The sequence below is a fragment of the Melospiza melodia genome, chromosome 4 (assembly GCF_035770615.1).
Source record: "Melospiza melodia melodia isolate bMelMel2 chromosome 4, bMelMel2.pri, whole genome shotgun sequence".
NCBI classification, from domain to species: Eukaryota; Metazoa; Chordata; class Aves; order Passeriformes; family Passerellidae; genus Melospiza; species Melospiza melodia.
In genome coordinates this window covers 10,575,859-10,593,666 of record NC_086197.1, presented here as the reverse complement: position 1 = coordinate 10,593,666, position 17,808 = coordinate 10,575,859, and the positions used below count along the sequence as shown (strand labels likewise).

The following is a 17,808-nucleotide window of genomic DNA, read 5'->3' as shown; positions in this document are numbered from 1 at the left end:
AGAAGTGGAAGCCTTGGAAGGAACTAAATCCACCTGGCTGAGGCAGGCTCACATGGGTTGTTTGCCTTGCTCAGGCTGCAACCCTTGTGCTTCCCCTGGGGTCCTGCTGTGCCTGGGGCTGCTCTTCTCCCCCTTCACTCCTCTGCTGTATTGGCAGCACTTGTGTGGAAACCACTGAGAGTGTGGATGTGGGGGGTAACTCCAGTGGTTCTCACACAATCAAGCAGACAACAGGCTGGGCCCTTTTTGGGTGCTGACAAACACTTGGTCTCTGTTCCAGCCCAGGGGAATTGTGTCACTGGACCAGCAGCCCTTCAGCACCTGCAGCTGGCACACTGCAGGGCTGTTCAAACAGGTAAAGCACTTCTAGAGATAAAACATCCAGGAGCTTTCTCTTTGGGAGTGCCACTGCTGCAGCAGAGCCAGTGAAATCAACCTCTGGGAGAAATCAGTAAGAGGAAAGTTTGCCTGTCTGCTTCCCACCTAAGTAGTTAAGCTGTGGAACTTGCTGCCCCAAGACATTTGTTTAAGGCAAAGGATTTCTTTGCACCTTTTCATAAGTGCCCAACATGAGTACTTACAGGGGTCAGGACTTAGTGAACACCACCCCTCCAACCTTGCATTGCCCTTAGGATTACAGAGGGAATATTTGATGCTCAGCTGTTTAAACAAAATAGAAAAACTGATTTGATAAGACTAACTCTTGCTCTCCTCTAGATTTTTGGTTTTGCATCATGGGTAGGGACACAAAATTCTTCAGTAGGTACGAGCAGGAGAACATCCCTACTGATGAAGCACTTCCCAAACTCCACTGGGAAAGGTTGAATTCAGCTTTGGCAAGCAAGGCTTGCATCACTAGCAGCCTTTGTTACTTTAATTATAGCTTTTAATATTGCCTATAAAAATGTTTGAGACCTGCTGAACTCTTTTCTGAATCCTGCTGAGACCCCTGGGCTCCATCACACATGGCAGAAGCACATTCCATAGGTAAATGTGCACAGTGTGGAAAGGGACTGCCTCCAATTGCCCTCATATGATTTCTAATGTAATTGAATATCTCTGGTTTTCACACAATGAAACCCAGAGATGAGTTCCCAGTGAATCTTTTTGAGCTGCTCATTCTTTCATGGAGCTTTATCAAGCTGCAACCACAGTGACTTTTACCCAACTCTGTCTGGGGACTCAGCTTTTGTTTTTACTGTGGGTTCTGCTTCCTATTTGCATTTATAATTATAAATAAGCACTCTGTCTAGTGTCAAAAATAAGTTCTTGATGCTCTTACCTTTCCTGCACTTTGGGTTTGTCAGTTTTCTTGCAATAGCAATGCCAGTGTAGGAGATTGATCTGAAGTGTTAGTGAGGAAAATTTGCCATGTTGATAAGTGCTTATGAAGAGAAAAACCCCACTAAAGCCCCAGGCCTTCTGTTTAGTTTGCAGGGTTGCAGAACATAAAAATCCCTCCCTGTTTAATAAATTGAGCCAATGTAGTCCAGAGCAACTAAGAGACAGATGTGGAACCCTATGATGCCAGCACTACAGACTCCCTTTTCAAGCTAGAACAATACTTTAAAATGAACAATTCATTACTCAGATCTGTGAAAAGCAAATGAAGCTCAGCCTTTCCTAATCTTGACATTTTCCAGACTACTGGCCAAATCCATGGGTAGAACATTTCATGTTGGTAAAATAGAGGAAATAAGACAAGGACTGTTTTTCTGCTGTCAGTCATGGTTTAAAATATAATAGGATAAAAGCTTTATTTTATTTTAAGTGCTGAAGTCACCAAAGGAAGCAAATCCACATCTTGATTTTATACAGAACTTGCTCTGTAGGATGGCATTGTCTTTAAAGGTGGTTGAGCTTCCTGCTTTCTCCCTCTGTTTGAGGTGGGTTTTTTTAAAACAGTAGTTTCAAGGAATTTGTTTGCACTAATTCACTCTTCACAAACATTAAAGCCTTTCCTTTATCTCTGAGATCCTCTGTCAAAGTTGTCTGGCTGTGAAGAGCATCAGAGTGTGCTTCTAACAGGAAAAAAAGGTGAGCAGTTGTCTTGTCTGTGTGTCTCTGCAGGAAATGAGCCCAAGAATTGAACTGTGGCCTGGGTCAGTGTTGTGAGTTCTCTTGAGTGCAAGGCTTCTCCATTAAAGATTTTTCCCTTTCTTCTAACATGGTTTGTTAGCTTTCTAAAAGGAGACCTAAGGATGTGACTTAACCTTGCAGGAGGAAGGAAACCTCAAATTCAGTCTGTGCTCCCATTCTGAACTTAACAGCAAATCTCTGCAGAGGGTTCAGTATTCTTGCTAAATCAATACAGATTTATTTTTTTACTGTGCATGGAAAATAGGGAAAGCCTGGCTGTGTGTGAGTGTCCCCTGATTTATGGCAAAGACATTTGCTTAATGACATCTTCTGGGGGTGCTGGCATTGGCCCTGGGATTTGGGTGCCCTGGGATGGAATGTGAGGCTCCCCATGTCCCAGTCTGGCCCCAACACCCTCCCTGACTCCTCATGGGATGGGGAAAGGTTTGGTGGGCTGGAAGTTTTGGCCACTTTCCAGAGGGGGGCTATGGATGGCAGTGAGACTTGGGGGAATGAGGGCGGTGCAAGGTGATCAGCAGGACAGAACTCCTCTTCTCTAAGGAAAGACTGAATTGGGATTCTTCAGCCTGAAGAAGGCTCTAGGGAGAAGTTATTGTGGCCTTTTAGTACTGAAATAGGTTTTTATAAGAAATATAAATATAGGACACATTTTTTAGTGGGGTACGTTGTGATGGGACAAGCAGTACTGGTTTTAACTGAGAGAGACTAAATTTAGGGTAGGTAATAAGGACAATTTTTTTATGGTGAGGATGGTGAAGCACTGGAACAGGTTGCACATGGAAGTTGTTGATTCCCCATCCCTGGAAATATTCAGGGTCAGGCTGGATTGGGCTCTGAGCAGTATGATGTAGCTGAAGGTCTCCCCTGTCATTGCAGGGCAGCTGGAGCTGAATAACCTTTAAAGGCCTCTCCCAACACAAACCTTTCTGTGGCTCTGTGACACACTCCCCTTCAGAGGGCTGGCTGGCCTAGAATGCCTTTCTGATATGGCTTATGTCTGCTGAATGACACCTCAGAGTCCCAGAGAATGAGGCACTGTGCATCTCTATTTCTAATAGAGACTAAAACTGGCCATGGTAAAGGCTTTATGGCTCTGAGTGTTCCCTGTTCTGATGCAGTCCCCAAAGACACAAACCAGAGGAAGGCTGAGTGAAAGCAAAGTGCAACAATTAGTAAGTTCATTCACCAGAAGGCCATTTGCATGTCCTATTGCAATACTGCTCCACTTGGGCACTGCAGGCTGTTTGGGCTGCCAGGGTCTGCTCACTGGCATAGCTTAACATCCTCTTTGCTGTGTGTTTTGTCCCTGTCCCCCCCAGTTCTGCCTGATACCTGACATTTTCTGCCAAGCAGTGTTAGTGCATTAGCCACTTTTCAAATGATTGCTTCCCCATCGGGCAGGGTCTCTTCAGACAGGAGACCACGAGCCTCTCAATTCCAAAGAGATTTTTCCCCTCTCCAGTTAGTGGTATTCCCTGAGCCCTGCTGATGAAAGACACAGATGTGTCTGCAGAGGAGGAGCTCTCAGTGCCTGCCTCATTCCCCAGAGCCCTCTTCAGCCAGTTTGATGTCTAAGTGGAAGGGAAGAAAACAAGCTGACAGTGGGGTTACCACCCAGATGATTTTCTGAATTGATTAGCTGCTTTTTCACAGGTCTCAGAGCCACACAAACAGCCACCTCCTTGGATCTCCCCAGCTAAGTAATGACCTGGGCTTGGAGAGCCCTAGAGAAAGACCAGCCATAATGATGTGCTGCTTCCTGTGAAGGAAACAAAGAAAAAGCCAGGGGAAAACAACATGAGGGGAACTAAATAGCAGCTAGAAAGAGGCAAGGGAAATGCAGCTTGCAAGAGAGAGGTGGAAAAGAAACACCTTTCAGCAGCAGCTGAAATTTGTACGTGAAGGAAAAGACAGCTCCGACCACAACTTTCTGAGGTCAAGCCTGTGAGCACAGGGCAGGCTCCTCAGCAGCTGAAGGCCATCTTTGGGTGTGCTATGACAGAGGTGATGTTGTAATAAAACCCAGATCCCTTCGAGCTGTCACCTTCTGGCCAGCCCACTGCCACACGTGGGACAGCCAGGAGCAGCCTTAGAGCTCTGGCTATTGCCTCCCTGACCTGCATCACCTCCTGCACCCTAAACCTTCCCTGGCAAGCATCACCCCCTGATCCGCACCCCAAACCTTCCCTGACCAGCATCACCCCCTGATCTGCACCCCAAACCTTCCCTGACCAGCATCACCCCCTGATCTGCACCCCAAACCTTCCCTGACCAGCATCACCCCCTGCCCTGGGCTCCTGCACCCCAAACCTTCCCTGACCAGCATTACCTCCTGATCTGCACCCCAACCCTTCCCTGGCAAGCATCACCCCCTGATCTGCACCCTAAACCTTCCCTGACCAGCATTACCTCCTGATCTGCACCCCAACCCTTCCCTGGCAAGCATCACCCCCTGATCTGCACCCCAAACCTTCCCTGACCAGCATCACCCCCTGATCTGCACCCCAAACCTTCCCTGGCAAGCATCACCCCCTGATCTGCACCCTAAACCTTCCCTGGCAAGCATCACCCCCTGATCTGCACCCTAAACCTTCCCTGGCAAGCATCACCCCCTGATCTGCACCCCAAACCTTCCCTGGCAAGCATCACCCCCTGCCCTGGGCTCCTGCACCCCAACCCTTCCCTGGCAGGCCATGTCAGCCCCGCTGGGCAGAGTCCATGCTGCAGAGCCTCCCACCAGCGCTGCCCTCCATTCCCAGTCTCTGCCCTGCTGTTACTGGGTGGGGACAGCAGGCAGCAGCGCTGGCTCTCGGTTGTCAGTCCCTCTGTCTGTCTGTCAGTCTGTCCGTGGTCTTGTGCCCCGATGGCAAAACCCTCTGGGATGTGCAAACGGGAGGGGCCAGGGCAGGAGTGCCCAGCCCAGCAGCTGTAATTGCTCCGCTTCTCCCAACATTCCTGCTGGGGAAGGCTCTCCTTCAGCATCCTCGCTGAGGGGAAGATGCATCGCGGGTGAAGCCCCTGCAGAGCACTTCGGGGTCCGTGAGTGTCCCACAGAACGGCCCTGGGCTGTGCCACACTCTGCTGAGGTGGGTGAGTTGTGCGAGTGGGGAGGCTTGGGCTGGCCTTTGAAGGATTTAGATCACACATTGCAAATCTGTCTTTGAGTGGGAACAAATGGTCCAGCCTTGCTTATCTTTTACTCCTGCCTCCTTCTCGTACCGCGGAATAATGCAGATTAGAAGAGTGCTGTGGAGCCTCCTCCCTCTGCCCTGTCCCATCTGTGCTGTGCTATCCTGACAGAGGTTTTTAACTTGACCACAAGGAAGAAAAAAACCAAACCAAACCAAACCAACAAACAAAAAACACATAAAACAAACCAAAAAACCCAAAAAAAAAAAAACCAAAAAAAAAACCAAAACCCCCAAAAAACAAACAACAAAAAAACCCACACAACCCCCCCCAAAAAACCAAACCCCAAACAAAAAAACCCCAAAAAACAAAAAAACCACCCAAAACAAAACCCCCCCAACAACAAAAAAACCCTCAAAAAACAAAACAAAAACAAACAAACAAAAAAAAAAAAAAAAAAACAAACCAAAAACCAAAGCTAGGTATAAACCCCACAGCCCCTATATTTCCTCTGCAAGTGCCCCAGCCCAGAACTGTAGCCTGCTGCTCTCAGTGCCTCTAATTAGCTAAGCAAGGCAGGCACTCGTTATTCCCACCTGGGTCACTCTGCAGCTGGGAAAGGGAGCCTTAAGCCCCACATGGCTCCAGAATAAATAGGTGAGAGGTGGATCTGTGCCCTGTGCCAGCCCCTGCTGGCAGCCTGGCCCCGGGTGCCTTTGGGTGGTGGTGCTGGCAGGGATGGGTGGATGTGCTGGCTCTGCTCCTCTGCAGAGCTCCCAGGGAGGTGCTATCAGCTCAGATTTGGAGAGGCACTCTGGGAGGGGCAGATATTTGTCCCAGCACTGCAGTTTTAGCTGTTCTGGCGCTGTGAGTGCCTTGCTGGTGTGGCTCTGGGGGCACGTCTCTGTGGGGAGACAAGGGAGGCTCTGGCACAGTGGGTTTGGCTGCAGTGATGGAGTTTGGCTTGACACTGATGTGCTATTTCATAGCCATAGCTTCAGAAACAGCTAAGAAAATCCATCTGCCAGCATAATTTTAAAAATTAGTTGGGTTTTTTTGGCTAAAGTTATGGTATAAGGCATAAGTGAACACCAGAACTATTCCCTGTGCTATCACACAACTATTTCTGTCCTTCCAGATCAAGTTCTTCTCAGATCAGCTGTTTTTTTCAGCTGTAGTTGTGCATCAAACCCCAGCGTAGAGCCCAAGGTGATGGGTAAAACACATACATGTGGGACAAATCAGTCTCAGGCAGTTTGTAGACTTTACATAAAGGCACTTACAGGCTGGATTCACCCACAATGGGCAGGTGGAGTGAGTTTTAGAATAGAAATAAGTGTTTGGTTCCTTGTTAAGTTCATTATTATTTTCAGGAAACTGGTGCTAAACCATAAAAGGCACCTCTCTAGGAAAGGACAAGAGAAGGATGGGAGTGTCTGCTCTGCCTGGAGACAGGAGCTGGGGAAGAACACTGAGCACTGGTGAGTCCTCGAAAGCAAATCTGCCTCTGTCCTTCCCCTCTGTTACAAACAAACAGCTGCAGCAGCCAACAGCAGGAAAAGGATGGGGAGCACCCAAAATACTTCTTGACTCTGACCAAATCTTGGGACTGCAGAGTTCTGCCTTCCTCTGTGTCCCCACCCCCCAGGTGGGAGGAAATTTGGAGCTGTGGAGGCTGGCATGAAGGACACCCCTGTCAGAACTGGGATTTTGAGGCAGAATGATCACTGATACTAACAGCACTAAAAAAACCCAAAAGAATTCTATTTTTGCCAGCTTTTTTCCTTTTTTTTTTTTTTTTTTTTTTTCCTCAGCTGGATAAAAGGAATTAGTTTAGCTGGTTTCTCTTTTATTTCAAGTCATCTTTGCTTTTCTTTCTGTTTGTTAATCTTCCCCAGAATGGTCTTCAAAGTTGGGGTTGGAAAGGCTGCAGGGGAATTTTGGTTGTCTGGTTGGTTTATAATTAATATCACTGTTGTAATGGTATCTGAATGTTTTGCTCTATGAATTTTTGCTTGGCTTTGCTTTCAACTGGATTTCTATGATGCTGCTTCAGACAAGTGGTAGCCCTCTCTCATGGGAAAGGAAAATCAGTTGAACAAAGTATTTGCTTTGGAAAGATGAGGGTGGGGTTGTGATGACTGTTCAGACATTCTGAATTAGAAAGAGAACTGATAAATCCTGCACCGTAAATCTCCCACCCGAGGTGGGTGAGAGAGCACTTCTCTACCACATCTCTTACTGTGCCCAAACACTACCAAGGAGACTTTTAACCACCAGGACTGGCTAAAATCTATGTACAGCGTTGCCTCTGAGAAGAGAGGACCCCTGAAAACTTCATCCCCTTCCCTCCCCAAATGCACATTTTCCTTGTGGAAACTGAGCTCTCCCCCCATGGAGTCTAGGTAAGGTTGCACATTTTGTGTTCCTGGTAGGAGCACAAACACTTGCTGGGGGTTTGTGGTGACAAGAGGTGGTGGCAGGATTTGCTGTTTGCCTGATGTGCTGGGTCTCTGATTTGAGTTTCTTAGCCCCCTCAGGCTCAGCTGTGGCTCTCTGCCAGGATTTGATCATATTTTCAGGACAGGATAAATTATGCTTTATTGCTTCATGTAACAGACCAGTATCATTTAGGATGGAAAAGACCTTTATGGCCATCAAGCCCAAGCATTACCCAGCACTGCCAAGCCATGTCCCCAGTGCCACATCCACACGCTTCAAATATCTCCAGTGCTGGTGACACAGCCACTTCCCTAGGCAGCCCATTCCAGTGTTTGTCAACCCTTTTGGTGAAGAAATTTTTCCTGATATCAAATCTAAACCTCTTGAGGTATGACTTGAAGCCATTTCCTCTTGTTATATCATTTGTTACCTGGGAAAAGAGACCAACACCTTGCTACAGCTTCCTTTCTGGTAGTTGTGGAGAGTGATAAGGTCCCCACTGAGGCTCCTTTTCTCCAGGCTGAATCTCCTGGAGATTCCTCATAAGGCTGTGCTTTGGGGGAGGGAGGGGATGTGCCCTGTAATTTAGTGACCATTCATTCTAAATGAGAAGGTTAATAGCTTGGCCACTTCATATTTTAACCCTAAGCTTTCCCCCTCTCTAATTGTAAAGCATAATAGGTTTTATTTCCATATGGCTGTTCCCTGCGGGGCTCTGTCTGGATGTATAAATCAAAGCCTTCCTGCCACATTTTGGGGCTTGGGGGCAGGTTCTGCCCTCAGGAGAGCATGAAGTAGGGTCACCCCGTTTTTCCTGCACTGCTGGGAGCAGGCAAGGCAGAGATGGCCACTCAGATAAATAACTGCAGCATGGTTGGGTGCTGAGGACTTTGCAAATGGGATTGCTGATCTGGGTGATTAACTTGGAGGGGCTGGGTGTTTCTGGTGCCATGGTCTAGCAGGGCAGGCAGTGTCCTGGGGGCTGGGGCACACACACAGAGCTGCTGGCATTCCTCCCTCTCCTCCCAGCAGGAAAATGAGGCTTAGGCATGAGGGTGAACCAGGAAGGCTGGGTGTGGGAAAGCCAAACCTCCAAAGCTGTGAAGTGCAGAAGGAGGAATAAATCAGCTGTCCCTTCTCCTGCCAATTTCTCCTTTCTCCATTGCCTGTTTACTTGTATTTTCACTGGGCCACAGGTTTGAAACAAGCCGGTGCTTCCACAGGCGCAGCCGTTCCACCACAGGCAGGTGGTTTGCAGCAGGATCTTCATCTTGAACTCAGGGAAAAGCAGAAGTGCCCTGGCAGAGCTCTCTGGGGAGCTGGGAACAGGAACCTAGAGGTTCTTCTGGCCACGGCTGTGATGTGTTTATCAGATCTCTGCTCAGAAGCCTGCAGCATCCTTCCTGCCTAACTGTAGTGATATCCTGCTGGCATGGGAACCTCTGGAGCTGAGCCTCAGGTGCTGGGTGAGAGCTGCTGAAAGTGGAGGAGTCAATGGATGACAGGGTCACTAACAGATGCAAGCAGGTCTCTTCTTTCCACTTCTGCACTGCTGGTTTAAACTGGGCTGGTGACAGAGAGAGCTGAGCAGCCTCTGTCACTGTGTGGCTGCATCCAGCCCTGGGGAGGCACTGAGCTGATTTTCTGAGCTGAGCACCCGGCTGAGGTACAGGGCTGTGCTTCTGGTGCCTTGGGGGATGAAAGTGATACCTGCAAAGTGTAAAGCCATTTCCCAGCCCCTGGGGAAATGCAGTGGGAGGAGCAGCCCCTGCCTCCAGTTGCTGGAGAGGCTGGGGTGAGAAGGGGTGCAGGCAGCCCCCTGCCCCACTTTCAGCATCCCAGGTCTTTTCTAGCAGCCCCTAGGATCAAGACTGTGCTCCTTTCTCTCTTCACCCAAGACAGAAAAAGCTGAGTATCTCAAAACTCCCCAGTTACAAGTAGGACTGCTCTGGGAAAGGTCTGGACATGACTCACTGGATTAGTCACTAGCTCTTTTATTTTGAGGCTGGGCACCTAAAATCCCTTCAGCCCATGAATCTGCCAGCCATCCCCCATTTCCAGCTGCCTACAGTGACTTTCCTCCAAGTGACTTGACAGGTTTTGAAAGTCTTTGATGGACCTTGTTCAGGTTCCCTGACACTGGAACCAACATTGTGTCCAAACCAGTTTAAATTATGTTTATCCCAGGTCAATTTATTTACACATACCAAATTAGGCAAACCAGTAATAATGCAGCTTAACTGTTTCAAGAGCAGCTACATTAGGAATCTGGAAAGAAATAATTTTTATTTTATGTCAGGAGATTTTTCTACAAGTAAAGCAGACCTCACACTAAAGCCAATACTGGGAATATCAACTCCCTGCCCTTGGTATTTACAGAGAAACTGGATTAAGTCACTCCACCTCATGTAGAATAATAATGTTTAGCATGTAAGCAGCATTTTACAATTTCACAGCAATAAACACAGATACCATGGTAATGAGAACTGACAAGGCACTAGTATTAACTAATTAAGTCTTGCAACTTCCCTGAGGTATCTAAATATGACCATTCCCATTTTATAGATGAGGAAAATACACCTGAATTGATTTACTCACAGTCACAGAGCAATTCAGTGAAAGAGCTGGGACCATGACTCAGTCCTGGTAATGTTTGGATGGCTGCTCAGCCCTCTGTAAGGCTCTGCCTTATTTCTAGACCTGTGCACCAGCACAGCCTGGTATCCTATCCTTAGCAAGATTTAGAGATCAATCACTTTCAACTTCTGCTGACTGCTGTGGAAGGAATGGGATTTGAATGCCTCTCTAGCCAAATGCAGCAGCAAAGTGTGGAGGTATTGGTGGTGTTGGAAATGGATGTGCTGAAGGCACAAGTTAGCACTGGAGAGCTGCACTGCCCACAGAAGCAGCGCAGCAGGAAAAGCAGCTGGCAGTGGGTGTCAAATGGAGCTTTGGAAAGGCTGTGTTGGCTGAAACCACCACGGGCTTTGCCTTTCCAGCCCCACCACAGCTCAGGAATTGGTGTGCACACAATTCTAGTCTGTATGGGCTCAGTGGTTCACACCAACACTGCGTCTGGCCCAGAAACCTCGGTGGGAGCACAGCCTTGGCACCAGCACTGAGCAGGAGCCCCTTTCCTCTGTGCCGCTCACAGTGTGAGATCAGCAGCTTTACACAAGAGCTGCAGCTTTCCCTCACATCACCTCTTCAGGTCCAGGCTACAAAACCTGATTGCCACAAAGAGATTCTCAGCCACTCTGCCAGCTCTGCTCACACGCCACCAATCCCCATCTAGGAAGGTGTTGAACTGAGACCTGAGTTGTCGTGGCTTGTAAGCAAAATGGAATTTAAATTCCCCTCCAGGAACATCATCTGTCTCTGCTGGAGTGACTGATGAGGATGGTGCTGTGCATGGAGCACTGCCCTGCTGTGCAGCACCCTCTGCATCTGTCTGGGGCTGTTCTCTCTGCCTGTGAGTGCCTCACTCCTCAGCACAGAGTGCTGCACCTGAACCAGAGGAGCTCAGGCTGTGGTGAGTCCCAGGGAGCCCTCACTGCTGTTCAAGGCAGGCTGCAGGAGCCAGTCCTGGAGCACACTGCACACATATCAGCACTGCTCACTGCTGCTCTGGAAACAATTAAACATCTCCTTGTTTATGCCCAAATGCTGCTGCCTGCCTGTGGAGTAGCTGTGGACAGCAGGAGCAGGGAGAGCAAACCTGGGGAGGCACTGAAGTGTTGGGGTTTGTGTGTGTCTCCTCTCTGCTTCCCAGTGAGGTTTCCAGGGCAGATCATTGCTCCCCATCTTGTTCTGTGGCTGCTCAAGCCAGCCTGTGTCTGACTCATCTCTCTGCCAGATGTACCCAGCAGCAGCTGTGAGCATGGATGACCACAAACAAACCCCCAGCAGCAGCAGGCCCCTCTCTGCTCTTTGGGGAAAGATCCACATTCCCTGCCTTCAAATCCACTGCCACAAATTCTCATTTGCCTGTTGATTGCTCTCTAGGGGACAAAACATCAAGTTACAACCTGTGGTTTTCAGCCCCAATGGGTTAGGAGCAGAAAATCTGTTGAGACCTAAGGCTTAGATCTGTTGGTTTGATATGTAGCTCAGTAAAGCACACAGGAGAGGAGCTGTGATGGAGGGTGCTTTGCCACATCAGTGCTAGCCAAATGCCCAGGAGGGAGATGCTGTTCAAGGAAGAGAGTCCATGCAAGCTAAAGAGGCCCAATGTTGCTAATTTTCTGCCTAAACCAATGGTGGTGTGTGCAACTGCTGCTTTGCTTCATGGAAAGTGTGGCTCCACTTCAGTAATGTGAAATTACTTCTCCTTTCCAGTGGTTTGTTCAGCTGAAAATAGTGTTGTGGAGTAAATATCTGGGGTGCTGCAAAGAGAATCCATCAGATTCTCAGATGCTGGGTCAGGTTCTCAGAGTGGCTGCTTTCATATTGGACAGATGGAATGTGTACATCCAGGAGACAAAAGAAGCAGATCTTTCACAAGTGTCCACAACATAACAGCTGGGTCTGTGCCTGAGGAGCTGGAGAGTGCATTCCAGCCAAGCAGCAGGTTCTTCAGCAGATGAACCTCAAACCCACACTGCTCAGGATGCAGGCTGCAGGAATCATGGAAAACCTTCTGGTGACTCAAAGCTGGAGAGAAGTGTCTGTGTCCCAGCTAAAGCTGCAGCCCTGTTGGTGGTAGCTGAAGTTGAAGTGCATTGATACCACATATCCAGCCTCAGCACCAGACCTGTGCAAGCTGGTTCACTGCACCACAATGCCCAACCAGTGGGAATGGCACTTTTCTCTTGTTCTGCTTCTGTTTCCAATTCCTGTCTCCCACGCTTTCCAGCACTGCCCGTGTTCTCTCTCATGCCTCCATTCCGCAGCTGTTGTCTGTGCCCACCCATCTCTTTTCTATTCTCTGCCTCAACAACTGGCTCTCCTTTTTATTGACTCCCTCATCTTTTCTCTTGATAACTTCCAACTTCACATTTTTAGGCTGTTGAGACTGCACATTTTCTACCTTCCTCATCTCACCTTCTCATGCAGCTCTGCAGCATCCCACTCACCAGCAGACCTTGCCTTCACTGTGCATTTCTTGGTTTATTCAGCTTATCTCTCCCTGAATGCATCTCTCAGACATTCCCCACTCTCTCTCTCTCTCTCTCCCTCACAGCTTCTTCCACTCCACAAGTGTTTGTGGCTACAGACTTTTCCTTGCTCCCTGCTAATTACTATTAGTACTTACTTCCCCCTCTCAGAGAATTTACCAGTTTCTCTCATCCCTTGTGTCTCTCCCATCCTACACAGTCTCTTGACTGCAACCCTGTCCTCTATTTCAAATCTGTTTTGCTCTGTTTCAACCACTCCTCTTGGCTTTCATGCCTCTTATGTCAGCCCCTTGTGTGCCACTGCTTTCCCTACTTCTTAGGAAATCATAACTAGTGATTCAAAGGAAGTAATTATCAAAATTATGCAACATAGCTTTTTTTTTCTCTTTACTCTCCTGGTTTAGTTAAAAGAAGCACAATTTCTCATCTGCTTCCACACCTCTTCTGTGATCCCTCTGGCTGCCTCCATGACTCCAGCTCTACCACTACCCAGAAAAATCTGTGCCTTCATTTTCACTGTGTGTGCCTCAGTTTCCCTGATTTGTTGTTTGAGTAGGAAAAGCAGATCTAGGGGTGAAAACCAGACCTCTCAGTGCTAAATACTGCAGCCTCTGCTCTGCTCAGGAATGCTTTTCCACTGTGCTCTAAATCAAAACCTCTTTGCTCAGGAGGCATTGAAAAGGGAACAAGGGACTTGAAGATGGATCAAAATATGAAGAATCCTAGAAGATAGAAGTAGCTTGGGGTGAAAGTAGGTGGCTAAATCACATTTCTCATCTATTTCATAGCTCAGCAAAAAGAAGCAAAGGCAGTGGGAGTTGGTGGTGTTAGATTGTTGAGGGAGGTCAACACCAGGAAGGAAGCAGTAGAATTCAGACAGGCTAGAAAAGGGAGATGAAGCTCTTCACAGCCAGAAATGCAAAAGTTCTGTTTTGAAGGAGCAGAAATGTTAGGCTTTATTGTTAAATCTTTTCTCCTGAATTAGGAAAACTTGAACTTCCCAGAGCCAAGTCCTTCTGAGAATGTGCTGCCAGTAAGAACAGAATCTGAGCTTTGGTGGATCTTTTCTGCAAGTTTTCCTTCCTTTTGATTCCTTACAAGGGTAGACTGCAGTTCCTCCTGAACCTGGTTTATAGGAACATTGTCCACTAGGCTTTAGCTTAAAGCCAGCTGGTGGAAATGCAAGGAAGTTAAGAGTTCTTTTAAAAGAGATCTTTATTAATGATAATATCACCTCAGCTGGTGAGGAACTGACCTGTGCCTGTCAGAAATCCATTATCTTTCAGAGGCAGCCTACAAGAGATCTACCTGTCATCAGCCTAGCATTACACTTAAGCTTTAGATCAGTGTTTCTGGAGAAAGAGGAAAACACTCCTCCCTTCTTTTCTGTCTCTAGATTAAATGATTTGCCATACAGAAATGGGGATATGCAGTCCCTGCAACTCTACAGCCTTCTTTAAAATTTGCTTTTGGCACTTGGAATTTGTTTGTTTTTTTGTTTTTTTTTTTTTCCTCCAGAAAGTGAGCTCACAAATCCAGAGATGACCTGGAACAATGAAAACAAGAGACTGATTTGGTCCATCAGCCTCAGTGTGGCTCTACATGGCACAAGGACTCAACCTTCAGCCAGTTTGGGAAGAAAGGATGAGAAAAAGCACAGAAGACAGGGGAGGAGGGTAAGTATGGAAAGTAGAGAGCTGTCAGGACTGGATACTGAGCTAAAAAATCAGTGGGAGGGGAAGCCTTACCAGCAGCCTAGGCAAAAAAAAAAAAAATTATCAGAGGAAGAATACAGAATACTTGGAAAGGGCACTGGCCAGAGCAGGCTTTGGTTTTGTTAGTTATGGACAGGAAACTCACAACCAAAGGTGGCTTGGAAGAGAAGGAGCACATGGATCAAAGAAGAGGAAATGCCATAGTGTATTCACCAAGGCTCTGCCTGCTGTTGAATAGCAGAGGGAAAGTAGAGCTTTTTGTGCTTGAATAAGAAGTTTAAAGAAGTCTTTTAAGAACAGCGTAAGAATCTAGTAAAAAGAAACAACCTGAAGTGATTGTGGGCAGCCCCTAGCATCCTGGAATAAAAAGAACAATATAAAACACAGTCCAACAGAAATAATGGGGACGATAGAGGGAGCCAAATTAATTCAAAAAAACATTAGGTAAAATTGGTACCATAGCTCTTCTGACAAAAAGAGAGATTAGGAGTCTTCATTTAAAGTTCACAAAGCTCTTAGCAGGGCAGAGAGTGGGGATACTACAAAGCTGTTTGACCCAGTGTCAAGAACAAGCAAAGATGCAGCAGTGAGATAAGCCACAGCTGGACATGGCAGGAATTCAGGGAGGAATGTCAGCACAGAGCAAGACAGAACTGCAACATAAACTCCCCTTACGTGGCCAGGGCACCACAAGTTAGCTCCATGGAAGAGCTGGGCATTAGTAGAATTCTGTAACTAGCCCAGAGGAAACTGTGCCTGAGGATTTGTCACCCCTAGATCCTTCACACAGAGCTGCTGGTGTTTTACAGTGATCCTGCATGCTGACAGAGTGCCCTGAGCTGGCCTGCCCTCTCCTCTCACAGCTACTGCAGGGAGCTGCAGCTGGCTCAATCCAGTGCAGGCAGACACAATACACAAGAGATCACATTCTGTCTTGCTCAAGACCAAGTCTTGCAGTCATTGTGCCTTGAAACACAGGCAGGGTTTCAGTGTAGCATGTTGATCTCCTTCAAACAATAAATGAACCAAGTCAAAAGCTTTTAGGGAAAACAGATGCAAAGGCTGAACTTAGAAAGATAACTAATCAACCACTTAAAAAATAGAGTGCATTTTGGCAGAAACCTTGGTGAGGAAGGCATAGGAAATCTATTTTCTGTGTGAAATTTACAGCGAAGGAAAGCAAGGTCTGTGTCTGAAGAAAAATCAGGTGTCTGATGACACTCATCTCCTGTGCCATCCTCTCAGCCATGCCATTTCTCAAGTGACCCTCACAGACCCCCAAAGAGCACAGCAGTTGCCACACCAGATGAGCCTGGTAGCCTTCCTAATCCAGCCTTCTCACTCCAACAGTTGCTACCCTCTGATACTTCAAAGAAAGGTGCAAGAAACCCCATAGTGGACAATTATAGAATAACCCGCCCACAAGGGAAGTTTTTTCCTAATCCCTTGCCATCAGTTAGTGGTTATATTGTGCCTTGAAGCCTGACAGTTTATATCCCTTCTAAAATTTATTTATATCCTGTCTAATGTGACCATGAATGTTCTTGGTATCCATATAAATGTCTAATCCTTTTCCGAATCCTGCTAATCTCCTGGGCTCAATGAAACCTCGTGGTAACAAATGCCATGTGTTAATTACACATGGTACAAATATTTCCTTGCACCATTTTAAATTCGCTTCCTTCCAATTTCACTGGGTATCCCTTGATCCTGCAATAGGAAAAAGGGCAATGAAATTAGAGCTTGTTCATTCTTGCTGAGCCACGCTGCTGCTCCTTGATTTGTTTCTTCTCTAAACCAGCTTGTTCCCATCCTCAGCCAGTTTTCCCTGGTCAGGCTGTTAGGCAGTGGCCTGAGACACAGCACAGAGATAATACCTTCACCTTATTCTCTGTTGATATGTTCATTTTGAGTGGAAAAGGGGAGAGGAAACCCTGGAGATCTCAAAAGTGCATGCTGAAATCAGACTGCTTTATGTCAGCAGGTATTAGGGTGGCACTGAAGGATGCCACCAGCCTTTCCCTGCAAGTCAGGGACAGAGCAGGGTATCTGCAATGTGTGAACCTGAGTCTGCAGCCTGAACCCTTGGAGCTTCAGGCTGCTCCTGGAAGGGGATATCCCCCTCCCACTGCAACTCAGTCATTTCACTGCTTCCTCACATCCTCGCTAGCTAAGACCAGGCTGTGGGATTAGGGCAATTCTGAAGGAGTTGTCCTCATCCACAGCCTAACTCTGCTCTGCTGTGACCGTGGTTGAACTCCAGTTTTAGTGGAAACTGGAACTCCAGTTTCACGCTGGTGTCACTGGAGCTAAGCCTAACTGAGGCAGAGCTGTGCACAGTGATCCTTGGCAGCTGTTTTGAAGCTGGGCTGCGGTGCCCACAGAGAGCTCGTCAGGTGCTGCAGTGACAGCACACGAGGTCACAGCTGCTCGGTGTTCCACAGGAGCTCTGTCTCATCAATGCAGCCCCACAAGCAGGTAATTCATCCCTGTTTGTCGCGGAACGTTTTCTCGCAATACAATTCAAAATAGGGCAGCGTTGCTCTTCATTTCCGAGCCGGGAGGAACGGGGGCACCGGGAGTGTGGGTGACACGCAGAGCTGTCCCCGGCACCGGAGCGCGTCCGGCTCCTCGTGGCAGCCGCATGCGGACAACAAGCAGCGCCGCTTGGGCTCCCTCACTCAGAGGCACGAAGTGGGAGCAGAAACCCCGGGGGATTCCCAGGGGTTCGCTGCACCAGGAGCCATCCCCGGCAGCTCCCGGTGTCAGCCAAGGGATCGGGATCAGCACCGGGACCGGCGGAGCCGCCGCGTGTGGGAGCGCCCCGCCCACAGCCATAGCCCCGCCCCAGATGGGCGGTGCCGGGCGGGCGCCGGGGGCCTGTTGTTGTGATGAGCGCTGGCCCCGCCCCCTCCTCGTGCACGGCCGCGCGCCGCCCCTCCCTCACGCCTTTTGTCCCCGCCCCGCCGGGCCCGCCACTCCCCGCCCCCCGCCCGATCGCGCCTTCCCATTGGTGCTCCCTCCTCCGGGACCCGCCCCCCCGCGCGCGGAGCCCCGCCCCGCCCCGCTCGGCCCCCCTCGCGCCCATCTGTTCCCGGCGGCGCGGCGGCTCCTGCGCGGGGCGCGGGCGGGGAGGCGGAGGGCGCTGAGGGCGATGAGCATGGGCCCGCGCAGCGGCGGCCGCCCGCGGTAGGGGGGGCAGCGGCAGCAGCAGCGCCCCCGCCGGCCCTGAGCCGCCCCGTGCGCGGGCGGCAGCGAGGGGGCAGCGCGGGGCCGCCGGGGGGCGGCCGCTGAGCGGCGTGGCG

At 48.8% G+C, this 17,808-nt stretch overlaps 1 long non-coding RNA gene across 1 annotated transcript; it reads left to right on the top strand.

Moving 5' to 3' along the window:
- The first annotated feature begins 1,869 nt into the window (after nt 1-1,869).
- On the top strand, nt 1,870-16,114 carry LOC134417077 (uncharacterized). Its single transcript, XR_010027494.1, has 3 exons — nt 1,870-2,037; nt 6,603-6,710; nt 14,307-16,114. It is a non-coding gene; the product is annotated as an uncharacterized LOC134417077 (long non-coding RNA).
- Nucleotides 16,115-17,808: the final 1,694 nt, after the last annotated feature.